Here is a 15,152-nt window from a genome sequence, read left to right as displayed (position 1 = left end):
GGCTGGAAGCTTGGTGATGTACTGGGCTGTATACACTACCCTCTGACACCGCCTGGTATAGAGGTCCTGGATGGCTGGAAGCTTGGTGATGTACTGGGCTGTATACACTACCCTCTGACACCACCTGGTATAGAGGTCCTGGATGGCTGGAAGCTTGGTGATGTACTGGGCTGTATACACTACCCTCTGACACCACCTGGTATAGAGGTCCTGGATGGCTGGAAGCTTGGTGATGTACTGGGCTGTATACACTACCCTCTGACACCGCCTGGTATAGAGGTCCTGGATGGCTGGAAGCTTGGTGATGTACTGGGCTGTATACACTACCCTCTGACACCGCCTGGTATAGAGGTCCTGGATGGCTGGAAGCTTGGTGATGTACTGGGCTGTATACACTACCCTCTGACACCACCTGGTATAGAGGTCCTGGATGGCTGGAAGCTTGGTGATGTACTGGGCTGTATACACTACCCTCTGACACCACCTGGTATAGAGGTCCTGGATGGCTGGAAGCTTGGTGATGTACTGGGCTGTATACACTACCCTCTGACACCACCTGGTATAGAGGTCCTGGATGGCTGGAAGCTTGGTGATGTACTGGGCTGTATACACTACCCTCTGACACCGCCTGGTATAGAGGTCCTGGATGGCTGGAAGCTTGGTGATGTACTGGGCTGTATACACTACCCTCTGACACTGCCTGGTATAGAGGTCCTGGATGGCTGGAAGCTTGGTGATGTACTGGGCTGTATACACTACCCTCTGACACCACCTGGTATAGAGGTCCTGGATGGCTGGAAGCTTGGTGATGTACTGGTGTCGTACGCACTACACTCTGTAGCGCCTTGCGGTCGCATGCCAAGCAGTTGTCATGCCAGGCGGTGATGCAACCAGCCAAGATGCTCTAGATGGTGCAGCTGTAGAACTTCTTGAGGATCTGAGGGGCCGTGCCAAAAAGAATGTCAGCCTCCTAAGGGGGAAGAGGCATCGTAGACTGTGTTGGTGTGTAAGGACCTTGATAGATTCTTAGTGATGTGGACACCAAGAAACTCCACCACTTCCCCTCCTCGTTTGTCACCCTCTAGTCTCTCCCCCTTTCCTCTCCCCCTTCCTCTCATCTCTTTCCCCCTCCTTTCTCTCCCCCCACTCTCCCTAATTCTCCTCCTCTCCTCTCTTCAGCCCTCGCATCTCTTCCCTCCCTCCTCTAACTTTCGAACCCTCTCACCTCTCCCTTTCTCACATACACGGCTTCCTCTTCTGTATGTGCGTGTCTGGCTCTGTCCGGCCTCCTGAGGGGAGTTTGGCCGCTGAGTCTGTCTGCAACTTCTGGGTCAGAGAGAGAGAGAGAGAAAGAGAGAGAGAGAGAGAAAGAGACAGCGAGAGAGGAAAGTGAGAGAGAGAGAGAGAGAGAGAGAGAGAGAAAGGAAAGAAAGTGACAGAGAGAGAGGAGAGAGAGAGACAGAGAGAGAGAGAGGAAAGAAAAGAGAGACTTCCCTGCTGTACCATCTATACCTCCCTCCCTGCTGTACCATCTATACCTCCCTGCTGCTGTACCATCTATACCTCCCTGCTGCTGTACCATCTATACCTCCCTCCCTGCTGTACCATCTATACCTCTCTGCTGTACCATCTATACCTCCCTGCTGCTGTACCATCTATACCTCCCTCCCTGCTGTACCATCTATACCTCTCTGCTGTACCATCTATACCTCCCTGCTGCTGTACCATCTATACCTCCCTGCTGTACCATCTATACCTCCCTGCTGAACCATCTATACCTCCCTGCTGTACCATCTATACCTCCCTGCTGTACCATCTATACCTCCCTGCTGTACTATCTATACCTCCCTGCTGTACCATCTATACCTCCCTGCTGTACCATCTATACCTCCCTGCTGCTGTACCATCTATACCTCCCTCCCTGCTGTACCATCTATACCTCCCTGCTGTACCATCTATACCTCCCTGCTGTACCATCTATACCTCCCTGCTGTACCATCTCTACCTCCCTGCTGTACCATCTATACCTCCCTGCTGTACCATCTCTACCTCCTTGCTGTACCATCTATACCTCCCTGCTGCTGTACCATCTATACCTCCCTGCCGTACCATCTATACCTCCCTGCTGTACCATCTATACCTCCCTGCTGCTGTACCATCTATACCTCCCTGCTGTACCATCTCTACCTCCCTGCTGTACCATCTATACCTCCCTGCTGTACCATCTATACCTCCCTCCCTGCTGTACCTTCTATACCTCCCTGCTGTACCATCTATACCTCCCTGCTGTACCTTCTATACCTCGCTGCTGTACCATCTATACCTCCCTGCTGCTGTACCATCTATACCTCCCTCCTGTACCATCTCTACCTCCCTGCTGTACCATCTCTACCTCCCTGCTGTACCATCTATACCTCCCTCCCTGCTGTACCATCTATACCTCCCTGCTGTACCATCTATACCTCCCTCCCTGCTGTACCATCTATACCTCCCTGCTGTACCATCTATACCCCCCTGCTGTACCATCTATACCTCCCTGCTGTACCATCTATACCTCCCTGCTGTACCATCTATACCTCCCTGCTGTACCATCTATACCTCCCTGCTGTACTATCTATACCTCCCTGCTGTACCATCTATACATCCCTGCTGTACCATCTATACCTCCCTGATGTACCATCTATACCTCCCTCCCTGCTGTACCATCTATACTTCCCTCCCTGCTGTACTATCTATACCTCCCTGCTGTACTATCTATACCTCCCTCCCTGCTGTACCATCTCTACCTCCCTGCTGTACCATCTATACCTCCCTGCTGTACCATCTATACCTCCCTGCTGCTGTACCATCTATACCTCCCTCCCTGCTTTACCATCTATACCTCCCTCCCTGCTGTACCATCTATACCTCCCTCCCTGCTGTACCATCTGTACCTCCCTGCTGTACCATCTATACCTCCCTGCTGTACCATCTATACCTCCCTGCTGCTGTACCATCTATACCTCCCTGCTGCTGTACCATCTATACCTCCCTCCCTGCTGTACCATCTATACCTCCCTGCTGTACCATCTATACCTCCCTGCTGTACCATCTATACCTCCCTGCTGTACTATCTATACCTCCCTGCTGTACCATCTATACCTCCCTGCTGTACTATCTATACCTCCCTGCTGTACCATCTATTCCTCCCTGCTGTACTGTACCATCTATACCTCCCTGCTGTACCATCTATACCTCCCTGCTGTACCATCTATACCTCCCTGCTGTACCATCTATACCTCCCTGCTGTACCATCTATACCTCCCTGCTGTACTATCTATACCTCCCTGATGTACCATCTATACCTCCCTCCCTGCTGTACCATATATACCTCCCTGATGTACCATCTATACCTCCCTCCCTGCTGTACCATCTATACCTCCCTGATGTACCATCTATACCTCCCTGCTGTACCATCTATACCTCCCTGATGTACCATCTATACCTCCCTGCTGTACTATCTATACCTCCCTGCTGTACCATCTATACCTCCCTGCTGTACTATCTATACCTCCCTGCTGCTGTACCATCTATACCTCCCTGCTGTACCATCTATACCTCCCTGCTGTACCATCTATACCTCCCTCCCTGCTGTACCATCTATACCTCCCTGCTGTACCATCTATACCTCCCTGCTGTACCATCTATACCTCCCTGCTGTACCATCTATACCTCCCTGATGTACCATCTATACCTCCCTGCTGCTGTACCATCTATACCTCCCTCCTGTACCATCTCTACCTCCCTGCTGTACCATCTCTACCTCCCTGCTGTAACATCTATACCTCCCTCCCTGCTGTACCATCTAGGTATAGATGGTACAGCAGGGAGGGAGGTATAGATAGTACAGCAGGGAGGTATAGATGGTACAGCAGGGAGGTATAGATGGTACAGCAGGGAGGGAGGTATAGATGGTACAGCAGGGAGGTATAGATGGTACAGCAGGGAGGTATAGATGGTACGGCAGGGAGGTATAGATGGTACAGCAGGGAGGTATAGATGGTACAGCAGGGAGGTATAGATGGTACGGCAGGGAGGTATAGATGGTACAGCAGGGAGGGAGGTATAGATGGTACAGCAGGGAGGGAGGTATAGATGGTACAGCAGGGAGGTATAGATGGTACAGCTGCAGGGAGGGAGGTATAGATGGTACAGCAGGGAGGTAGAGATGGTACAGCAGGGAGGTATAGATGGTACAGCCAGGGAGGTATAGATGGTACAGCAGGGAGGTATAGATGGTACAGCAGGGAGGTATAGATGGTACAGCAGCAGGGAGGTATAGATGGTACAGCAGGGAGGGAGGTATAGATGGTACAGCAGGGAGGGAGGTATAGATGGTACAGCAGGGAGGTATAGATGGTACAGCAGCAGGGAGGTATAGATGGTACAGCAGGGAGGGAGGTATAGATGGTACAGCAGGGAGGGAGGTATAGATGGTACAGCAGGGAGGGAGGTATAGATGGTACAGCAGGGAGGTATAGATGGTACAGCAGCAGGGAGGGAGGTATAGATGGTACAGCAGGGAGGTATAGATGGTACAGCAGGGAGGTATAGATGGTACAGCAGCAGGGAGGTATAGATGGTACAGCAGCAGGGAGGTATAGATGGTACAGCAGGGAGGGAGGTATAGATGGTACAGCAGCAGGGAGGTATAGATGGTACAGCAGGGAGGTATAGATGGTACAGCAGGGAGGTATAGATGGTACAGCAGGGAGGTATAGATGGTACAGCAGGGAGGTATAGATGGTACAGCAGAGAGGTATAGATGGTACAGCAGGGAGGTATAGATGGTACAGCAGGGAGGTATAGATGGTACAGCAGGGAAGTATAGATGGTACAGCAGGGAGGTATAGATGGTACAGCAGCAGAGAGGTATAGATGGTACAGCAGCAGGGAGGTATAGATGGTACAGCAGGGAGGTATAGATGGTACAGCAGCAGAGAGGTATAGATGGTACAGCAGGGAGGTATAGATGGTACAGCAGGGAGGTATAGATGGTACAGCAGGGAGGTATAGATGGTACAGCAGGGAGGTATAGAAGGTACAGCAGGGAGGTATAGATGGTACAGCAGCAGAGAGGTATAGATGGTACAGCAGGGAGGTATAGATGGTACAGCAACAGAGAGGTATAGATGGTACAGCAGGGAGGTAGAGATGGTACAGCAGGGAGGTATAGATGTTACAGCAGGGAGGTATAGATGGTACAGCAGGGAGGGAGGTATAGATGGTACAGCAGCAGGGAGGTATAGATGGTACAGCAGGGAGGTATAGATGGTACAGCAGGGAGGTATAGATGGTACAGCAGGGAGGTATAGATGGTACAGCAGCAGGGAGGTATAGATGGTACAGCAGGGAGGTATAGATGGTACAGCAGAGAGGTATAGATGGTACAGCAGGGAGGTATAGATGGTACAGCAGCAGAGAGGTATAGATGGTACATCAGGGAGGTATAGATGGTACAGCAGGGAGGTATAGATGGTACAGCAGGGAGGTATAGATGGTACAGCAGCAGGGAGGTAACCCGGACGGCGCTGGGCCAATTGTACTCCACCCTGTTGGACTCCCGATCACAGCCGGTTGTAATACAACCCGTCTGTAGAGGGTCTGTAGTGACGCCTCCGCACTGAGACCACTGCACCACTCCAGAGCTTTTCTTTTACTCAATTCAATTCAACTCAACTCAATTCAATTCTATTCAACTCAATTCAACTCAATTCAATTCAACTCAACTCAACTCAACTCAACTCAATTCAATTCAACTCAACTCAACTCAATTCTATTCAACTCAACTCAACTCAATTCAACTCAACTCAATTCAATTCTATTCAACTCAATTCAACTCAATTCAACTCAACTCAATTCAACTCAACTCAATTCAACTCAATTCAATTCAATTCAACTCAACTCAACTCAATTCAATTCAATTAAACTCAATTAAACTCAATTCAATTCAACTCAATTCAACTCAACTCAATTCAATTCAATTCAAAATGGTTTTTATTGGCATGGGAAACATATGTTAACATTGTTTACGTTGCCAAAGCAAATGAAATAGACAATAAACCAAAGTGAAATAAACAATAGAAATTAACAGTAAACATTACACACAGAAGTTACAAAACAATAAAGACATTTCATATTATATATATATATATATATATATGTCTATATACAGGGTTGTAACGATGTACAAATGGTTAAAGGACACAAGGGAAAATAAATAAGCATAAATATGGGTTGTATTTACAATGGTGTTTGTTCTTCACTGGTTGCCCTTTTCTCGTGGCAGCAGGTCACACATCTTGCTGCTGTGATGTCACACTGTGGTATTTCACCCAGTAGATATGGGAGTTTATCAAAACTGGGTTTGTTTTCAAAGTCTTTGTGGATCTGTGTAATCTGAGGGAAATATGTGTCTCTAATATGGTCATACATTGGGCAGGAGGTTAGGAAGTGCAGCTCAGTTTCCACCTCATTTTTTGGGCAGTGAGCACATAGCCTGTCTTCTCTTGAGAGCCATGTCTGCCTACGGCGGCCTTTCTCAATAGCAAGGCTATTCTCACTGAGTCTGTACATCGTCAAAGCTTTCCTTAATTTTGGGTCAGTCACAGTGGACAGGTATTCTGCCACTGTGTACTCTCTGTTTAGGGCCAAATAGCATTCTAGTTTGCTCAGTTTTTTAGTTAATTCTTTCCAATGTGTCAAGTAATTATCTTTTTGTTTTCTCATGATTTGGTTGGGTCAAATTGTGCTGCTGTCCTGGGGCTCTGTGGGTTGTGTTTGTGAACACTCTGTGTTCTCTCTCTCTCCGTGCTCCTCCGGACAACACAGGACAGAATTTACAGACCACACCCAACCACAGAGTCAGGCGCGTACACGACACAGTAGCCGGGGTCGCGCACCGCTACTTCTCTTACTACTACGACAAACCTATGGTCACGTTTCTACTACATCTCTCTCTCCTTCCTTCTCTCTATCTAGCGCGACGTCTGCTGCCCCGTTCTACAGTTCATCTGGTGAGTAGCTCGCTACTTCATTTATTACAGGTTTACAACTCTTCATAGTAAATGATGTTCATTTTGTTAAAAAAAAAAACTACATCGGATAACTGTCTTGAACTTTTCCTGTTTGAGTGGGGAAATTATTGATTAGGCTATTTTATGGCGTGGTAGGTTTGAAATAATGTGTGTACTCAATGGTGTGGCAGGAGAATGTAACTTTTACTGAAGTTAGTAATTTAATTTCCACTGAGTTGAACTTTTGGTTCTTGCCAATGAAAGAGGCGTCGTCTGTCTAGGAGTTTGTCTCCCTGCGCAACGAAAGGATGTAGTTTCCTTCGTGTTCTATAATCCAGTCCGTTTGGTGGGTTTATATTGTATTTGTGTGCCGAGTCAACTACTGTGTGTGTGTGTGTGTGAGGAGCCAGTTTCCTTACAGCAGGAAAATTATCCTGCGGCAACAGGAAATGTGGATTATAATTAATAAACTTTTTTTTTTCAGGGGTTGATTTTTAAAAAATCGTAAAGGGAAAATCAAATCGGACATTTTTAAAGTAGAAATTACAAACTTTAAAACCTCAAATACACGACAAGTTTTAAAACGCATTGCAGGAAAATTCTCCTTCAACAGGGTGCTCTAACTCCGTGGTTTCCAAACTGTTTCCCGTGGGGCACAAACTGTTCATAACCCTTTTTTTTTGTGGTTGGGAGATCATTTTTGCCGTTTTTTTTCCCCCACCAACAGTCTGGAGGAAAAGTGATAACGCAGTCAGCAGCCCTCTCTGTTGAACTTTAATCAATGATGTGTATGAAGCCTGGATATTTGACAGGTGCCGCTGTTTTGAAACCACTCAGCCTCCATCTTGGCTCTCTTCTGGAAATCTATATAAATGCGTTTAATAATGTTTACATTAGTTTCTGACACGTTTATTATATTAATGCATATTTTATTGATTTATATATGTCTATGTTTGAGCTAAGCATAAAATATGAACATATATATATATATATATATATATATAAAACCATTTTCCTTAAAGCATTTTTTTTAGAGAGTACTAATGTTGCTGTCCCCACTACAACACATTTTGTCGTTGGAACCTTTTATGGAAATACTATAGAATTCCATTTTTCCTACGGAGGACTGCTCCTACAAGGGGAGTTCCAATATGGCCGACATGTGGCTGCAAAACAGCTCAATGGCCAAAACCATAGCAAATATCAATCCAGAGTTCTATATACATCACTGGGTTTAATCGGATCATTTTATAGCCCTGGTGGGAGGAGCGCTCAGAGACGGTCGCGGACAAAACTTCTCCGTTGGCAGATTAACCTTCCTTGCTTTTCGCTTTCCTAATGGCGCCCCCGTGTGGCCAAAAAGAGTCGTACTGGAATGTCTGAACAAAAGGAACTTCAGGAATGAGCGTCATTCAAGTAATGTACGTTTGCGCCCCATGTGGATTTACTGTATATAACATTACGTTGCGTTACTGTTTCGCTTCAGGAAAAGACAACGCATTTGAATTCATTAGCAGCAATGAAACGGAGACAGAACGTTGAGACCGGTTTGGGCTGCACGGTCTGGAAGACACACTTCAAGCCAGACGCATCTGTCGCGGCAGGAACCATTTCAGCTCCATGCATTCCATTGGACGTCTATGTCCTGAGGACGTTGGCGGGGAAATGCCTTGAAACCCTGTATTTCCATGAGTCTGGATCTGAACGTTCCATCCCAGTTGTCTTTTGTTTGTTTATTGTTTTCGTTTGAACCCTATCCGAAAACCATCTTTAACCATTTGGAATTTGACATTTGGAGAAACGTGGAGAAACGTCAGAATCTGAAGTTAAAATTGGTCAAACTGTGAGATCTTGTTGGGATTGTAATTTTATATATCTGCAGTGTTCTAAACATTCTAAACGTTCTAAATATTCTAAACATTCTAAATCCCCTTTGTCTGGCGGAGATGACATCAATGGTGTTACTGTTGTCAGTCCCCAGAGAGAGAGAGAGAGAGAGAGAGACTGGAGAGAGAGAGAGAACACAATTCTACTCTTTCGTAAGCTGTAGTTGTGAAACTTGAGTGAATGATTGGATGGATGAATGAGTGGATGAATGTAGCGACACTCTATTAACATCTGCTAACCATGTGTTTGTGACCAATAAAATTTGATTTGATGAATGGACCTTACACTGGGTCAGGGAAATGGCTGCACTATCAGGTGTGTGTGTGTGTGTGTGTGTGTAGTGAAGTACTAGAGTTGTAGACTGAATGATGTATGTCTTTTTTGTTTGTTTTTGTCAAAAAATAATCTTTATTGACCTTTTTTTACAATCATAAATAATTCTCATAAATACAAATCAACTCTCACATGAATACATGTGAGTTCATAAGGACATGATTGACAGGTTGAATTGACTCCATATTATTTCTTATTTTTTCAGTTTTGATTTGTAAAAAAAAATATATATATATATAGTTTGAACAAAAAAAGTTATTTTTAATAGTCTAATAGATATGTTGTCTTCTACATTTTACTGTTTTATATGGTCCACAATGTTCCATGGTTCCCTTTCCCTGCTGTGGAACATGGCCAATGTTCCATGGTTCCCTTTCCCTGCTGTGGAACATGGCCAATGTTCCATGGTTCCCTTTCCCTGCTGTGGAACATGGCCAATGTTCCATGGTTCCCTTTCCCTGCTGTGGAACATGGCCAATGTTCCATGGTTCCCTTTCCCTGCTGTGGAACATGGCCAATGTTCCATGGTTCCCTTTCCCTGCTGTGGAACATGGCCAATGTTCCATGGTTCCCTTTCCCTGCTGTGGAACATGGCCAGTGTTCCATGGTTCCCTTTCCCTGCTGTGGAACATGGCCAATGTTCCATGGTTCTCTTTCCCTGCTGTGGAACATGGCCAATGTTCCATGGTTCCCTTTCCCTGCTGTGGAACATGGCCAGTGTTCCATGGTTCCCTTTCCCTGCTGTGGAACATGGCCAATGTTCCATGGTTCTCTTTCCCTGCTGTGGAACATGGCCAATGTTCCATGGTTCTCTTTCCCTGCTGTGGAACATGGCCAATGTTCCATGGTTCTCTTTCCCTGCTGTGGAACATGGCCAATGTTCCATGGTTCCCTTTCCCTGCTGTGGAACATGGCCAATGTTCCATGGTTCCCTTTCCCTGCTGTGGAACATGGCCAATGTTCCATGGTTCCCTTTCCCTGCTGTGGAACATGGCCAATGTTCCATGGTTCCCTTTCCCTGCTGTGGAACATGGCCAGTGTTCCATGGTTCTTTTTTTCCCTGCTGTGGAACATGGCCAATGTTCCATGGTTCCCTTTCCCTGCTGTGGAACATGGCCAGTGTTCCATGGTTCTTTTTTTCCCTGCTGTGGAACATGGCCAATGTTCCATGGTGCCCTTTCCCTGCTGTGGAACATGGCCAATGTTCCATGGTTCTTTTTTCCCTGCTGTGGAACATGGCCAATGTTCCACTGTCTTTCTCAGCTCTCTCAGTTCCAAGCTGTTCAGAATGTTAGTTAGCAGTGTGTGTACGTGTCACAGGGGGGATCTGAACCCTGGTCTCCTGATTGGGGGGGGGGGGATCTGAACCCTGGTCTCCTGATTGGGGGGGGGGGGGATCTGAACCCTGGTCTCCTGATTGGGACGGGGGGGGGGGGGGGGATCTGAACCCTGGTCTCCTGATGGGGAACAGGGGGGGAGTGATCTGAACCCTGGTCTCCTGATGGGGAACAGGGGGGGAGGGATCTGAACCCTGGTCTCCTGATGGGGTACAGGGGGGGGGGGGGGGGCTCTGAACCCTGGTCTCCTGATGGGCAAAGGGGGGGAGACGGATCTGAACCCTGGTCTCCTGATGGGGAAGGGGGGGGGGGATCTGAACCCTGGTCTCCTGATGGGGACCAGGGGGGGAGGGATCTGAACCCTGGTCTCCTGATGGGGACCAGGGGGGGAGGGATCTGAACCCTGGTCTCCTGATGGGGGCGGGGGGGAGGGATCTGAACCCTGGTCTCCTGATGGGGAAAGGGGGGGGGGGGGGATCTGAACCCTGGTCTCCTGATGGGGGTGGGGGGGGAGGGATCTGAACCCTGGTCTCCTGATGGGGAACAGGGGGGGAGGGATCTGAACCCTGGTCTCCTGATTGGTAACGGGGGGGGGGATCTGAACCCTGGTCTACTGATGGGGACCGGGGGGGAGGGATCTGAACCCTGGTCACCTGATGGGGAACGGGGGGTAGAGGGATCTGAACCCTGGTCTCCTGATGGGGAAGGGGGGTAGAGGGATCTGAACCCTGGTCTCCTGATGGGGAACAGGGGGGGAGGGATCTGAACCCTGGTCTCCTGATGGAGACGGGGGGGGAGGGATCTGAACCCTGGTCTCCTGATTGGTAACGGGGGGAGGGGGGGATCTGAACCCTGGTCTCCTGATGGGTAACGGGGGGGGGGGGGATCTGAACCCTGGTCACCTGATGGGGAACGGGGTGGGGGGTCTGAACCCTGGTCTCCTGATGGGGCACGGGGGGGGGGATCTGAACCCTGGTCTCCTGATGGGAACGGGGGGGGAGGGATCTGAACCCTGGCCTCCTGATGGGGAACGGGGGGGGGGGATCTGAACCCTGGTCTCCTGATGGGGTACGGGGGGGGGGATCTGAACCCTGGTCTCCTGATGGGAACGGGGGGGGAGGGATCTGAACCCTGGTCTCCTGATGGGTAACGGGGGGGGGGGGGGGATCTGAACCCTGGTCACCTGATGGGGACGGGGACGGGAGGGATCTGAACCCTGGTCTCCTGATGGGGTACGGGGGAGAGGGATCTGAACCCTGGTCACCTGATGGGGAACGGGGGGGGAGGGATCTGAACCCTGGTCTCCTGATGGGGCAACGGGGGGGAGGGATCTGAACCCTGGTCTCCTGATGGGTAACGGGGGGGGGGGGATCTGAACCCTGGTCTCCTGATGGGAACGGGGGGGGGAGGGATCTGAACCCTGGTCTCCTGATTGGTAACGGGGGGAGGGGGGGATCTGAACCCTGGTCTCCTGATGGGTAACGGGGGGGGGGCGGTGGGTCTGAACCCTGGTCACCTGATGGGGACGGGGGGGAGGGATCTGAACCCTGGTCACCTGATGGGGAACGGGGGGGAGGGATCTGAACCCTGGTCTCCTGATGGGGAAGGGGGGTAGAGGGATCTGAACCCTGGTCTCCTGATGGGGAACAGGGGGGGAGGGATCTGAACCGTGGTCTCCTGATGGAGACGGAGGGGGGGGATCTGAACCCTAGTCTCCTGAAGGGAACGGGGGGGGGGAGGGATCTGAACCCTGGTCTCCTGATTGGTAACGGGGGGAGGGGGGGATCTGAACCCTGGTCTCCTGATGGGTAACGGGGGGGGGGGGGGGGATCTGAACCCTGGTCACCTGATGGGGACGGGGGGGGGAGGGATCTGAACCCTGGTCTCCTGATGGAGACGGGGTGGGGGGTCTGAACCCTGGTCTCCTGATGGGGACGGGGGGGGGGGGTCTGAACCCTGGTCTCCTGATGGGAACGGGGGGGAGGGATCTGAGCCCTGGTCTCCTGATGGGAAACGGGGGGGGAGGGATCTGAACCCTGGTCTCCTGATTGGGGGGGGGGATCTGAACCCTGGTCTCCTGATTGGTAACGGGGGGAGGGGGGGATCTAAACCCTGGTCTCCTGATGGGTAACGGGGGGGGGGGGGGATCTGAACCCTGGTCACCTGATGGGGACGGGGACGGGGAGGGATCTGAACCCTGGTCACCTGATGGGAGACGGGGAGGGAGGGATCTGAACCCTGGTCTCCTGATGGGGAACGGGGGGAGGGATCTGAACCCTGGTCTCCTGATGGGTAACGGGGGGGGGGGGGATCTGAACCCTGGTCACCTGATGGGGACGGGGGGGGAGGGATCTGAACCCTGGTCTCCTGATGGGAAACGGGGGGGAGGGATCTGAACCCTGGTCACCTGATGGGGACGGGGACGGGGGGGATCTGAACCCTGGTCTCCTGATGGGTAACGGGGGGGGGGGGGGTCTGAACCCTGGTCACCTGATGGGGACGGGGACGGGAGGGATCTGAACCCTGGTCTCCTGATGGGGTACGGGGGAGAGGGATCTGAACCCTGGTCACCTGATGGGGCACGGGGGGGGAGGGATCTGAACCCTGGTCTCCTGATGGGGAAAGTGGGGGAGGGATCTGAACCCTGGTCTCCTAATGGGTAACGGGGGGGGCGGGGGATCTGAACACTGGTCACCTGATGGGGACGGGGGGGGGAGGGATCTGAACCCTGGTCTCCTGATGGGAAACGGGGGGGAGGGATCTGAACCCTGGTCACCTGATGGGAAACGGGGGGGAGGGATCTGAACCCTGGTCTCCTGATGGGGAACGGGGGGGAGGGATCTGAAACCTGGTCTCCTGATGGGTAACGGGGGGGGGGGATCTGAACCCTAGTCACCTGATGGGGATCGGGGGGGGAGGGATCTGAACCCTGGTCTCCTGATGGGTAACGGGGGGAGGGATCTGAACCCTGGTCTCCTGATGGGAACGGGGGGGGGGGGGATCTGAACCCTGGTCTCCTGATGGGTAACGGGGGGGGGGGGGATCTGAACCCTGGTCACCTGATGGGGAACGGGGGGGAGGGATCTGAACCCTGGTCACCTGATGGGGGACGGGGGGTGAGGGATCTGAACCCTGGTCTCCTGATGGGGATTGGGGGGGGGGGGGGGATCTGAACCCTGGTCTCCTGATGAGGAACAGGGGGGGGGGGCTCTGAACCCTGGTCTCCTGATGGGGAACAGGGGGGGGAGGGATCTGAACCCTGGTCTCCTGATGGGGAACGGGGGGGGAGGGATCTGATCCCTGGTCACCTGATGGGGAACGGGGGGTGAGGGATCTGAACCCTGGTCTACTGATGGGGAACGGGGGGGAGGGATCTGAACCCTGGTCTCCTGATGGGTAACGGGGGGGGGGGGGGGGGATCTGAACACTGGTCACCTGATGGGGACGGGGGGGGGAGGGATCTGAACCCTGGTCTCCTGATGGGGAACGGGGGGGAGGGATCTGAACCCTGGTCACCTGATGGGGACGGGGGGGAGGGATCTGAACCCTGGTCTCCTGATGGGGAACGGGGGGGAGGGATCTGAACCCTGGTCTCCTGATGGGTAAAGGGGGGGGGGGGGGATCTGAACCCTGGTCTCCTGATGGGAAACGGGTGGGAGGATTCTGAACCCTGGTCTCCTGATGGGGAACGGGGGAACGGGGGGGGGATCTGAACCCTGGTCTCCTGATGGGCAACGGGGGGGGAGGGATCTGAACCCTGGTCTCCTGATGGGGAAACAGGGGGGGGGGCTCTGAACCCTGGTCTCCTGATGGGGAACGGGGGGGGAGGGATCTGAACCCTGGTCTCCTGATGGGGGGGGGGGGGGGGGATCTGAACCCTGGTCTCCTGATGGGGGGGGGGGGGGGGATCTGAACCCTGGTCTCCTGATGGGGAACGGGGGGGGGGGGATCTGAACCCTGGTCTCCTGATGGGGGGGGGGGGGATCTGAACCCTGGTCTCCTGATGGGGGGGGGGTCTGAACCATGGTCTCTTGATGGGGGGGGGGGGGGTCCGAACACTGGTCTCCTGGTTGGGGGGGGATCTGAACCCTGGTCTCCTGATGGGGGAAACCTTTGTCTTGACCGTTATTAGGGGAAGCGTATCCCACTGAGGGAGGGGGGGATTTTAAGAACACATTTGGTGAAAGAATGTCACTCATCTGTCGTCAATGAGTCTGGCAGAGCCTTCTCGCGGTTGCTTCTCTTGTTACGAGAGAAGTCGTTTCAGCAGTGTGTGTGTGTGTGTGTGTGTGTCTCCCAGCTGATATTGAATGAACCATGAAAGCTGCTACTAGTGCAGAGAGGAAAACACACACACACACACACACACACACACTGGCAGCAGTAGCAGCATATGGCTATAACATTACCAATGCTATAAAGCATGAAGCTGGACACACACACACACACACACACACACACACACACACACACACACACACACACACACACACACTGATACTGTCAGCTGGTCTGCCACTGTGTCCTCTCTGTTCAGGGT

General features: G+C 51.7%; 1 protein-coding gene across 1 annotated transcript in view; it reads left to right on the top strand.

Annotated features, from left to right (window-relative positions):
• Positions 1 to 6,918: 6,918 nt before the first annotated feature.
• Positions 6,919 to 15,152, top strand: part of emp2 (epithelial membrane protein 2) — a 29,660-nt gene continuing 21,426 nt past the window's right edge. The window contains exon 1 of the mRNA XM_031820317.1: positions 6,919 to 7,055. The gene's annotated coding sequence lies outside the window, so the exon portion shown is untranslated. The remainder of the gene's footprint in view (positions 7,056 to 15,152) is intronic.

The sequence above is a fragment of the Oncorhynchus kisutch genome, unplaced genomic scaffold (assembly GCF_002021735.2).
Source record: "Oncorhynchus kisutch isolate 150728-3 unplaced genomic scaffold, Okis_V2 scaffold3238, whole genome shotgun sequence".
Taxonomy (NCBI): Eukaryota; Metazoa; Chordata; class Actinopteri; order Salmoniformes; family Salmonidae; genus Oncorhynchus; species Oncorhynchus kisutch.
Note: the sequence above shows the minus strand (reverse complement) of the source record. Positions and strands in the feature narration are given on the sequence as shown.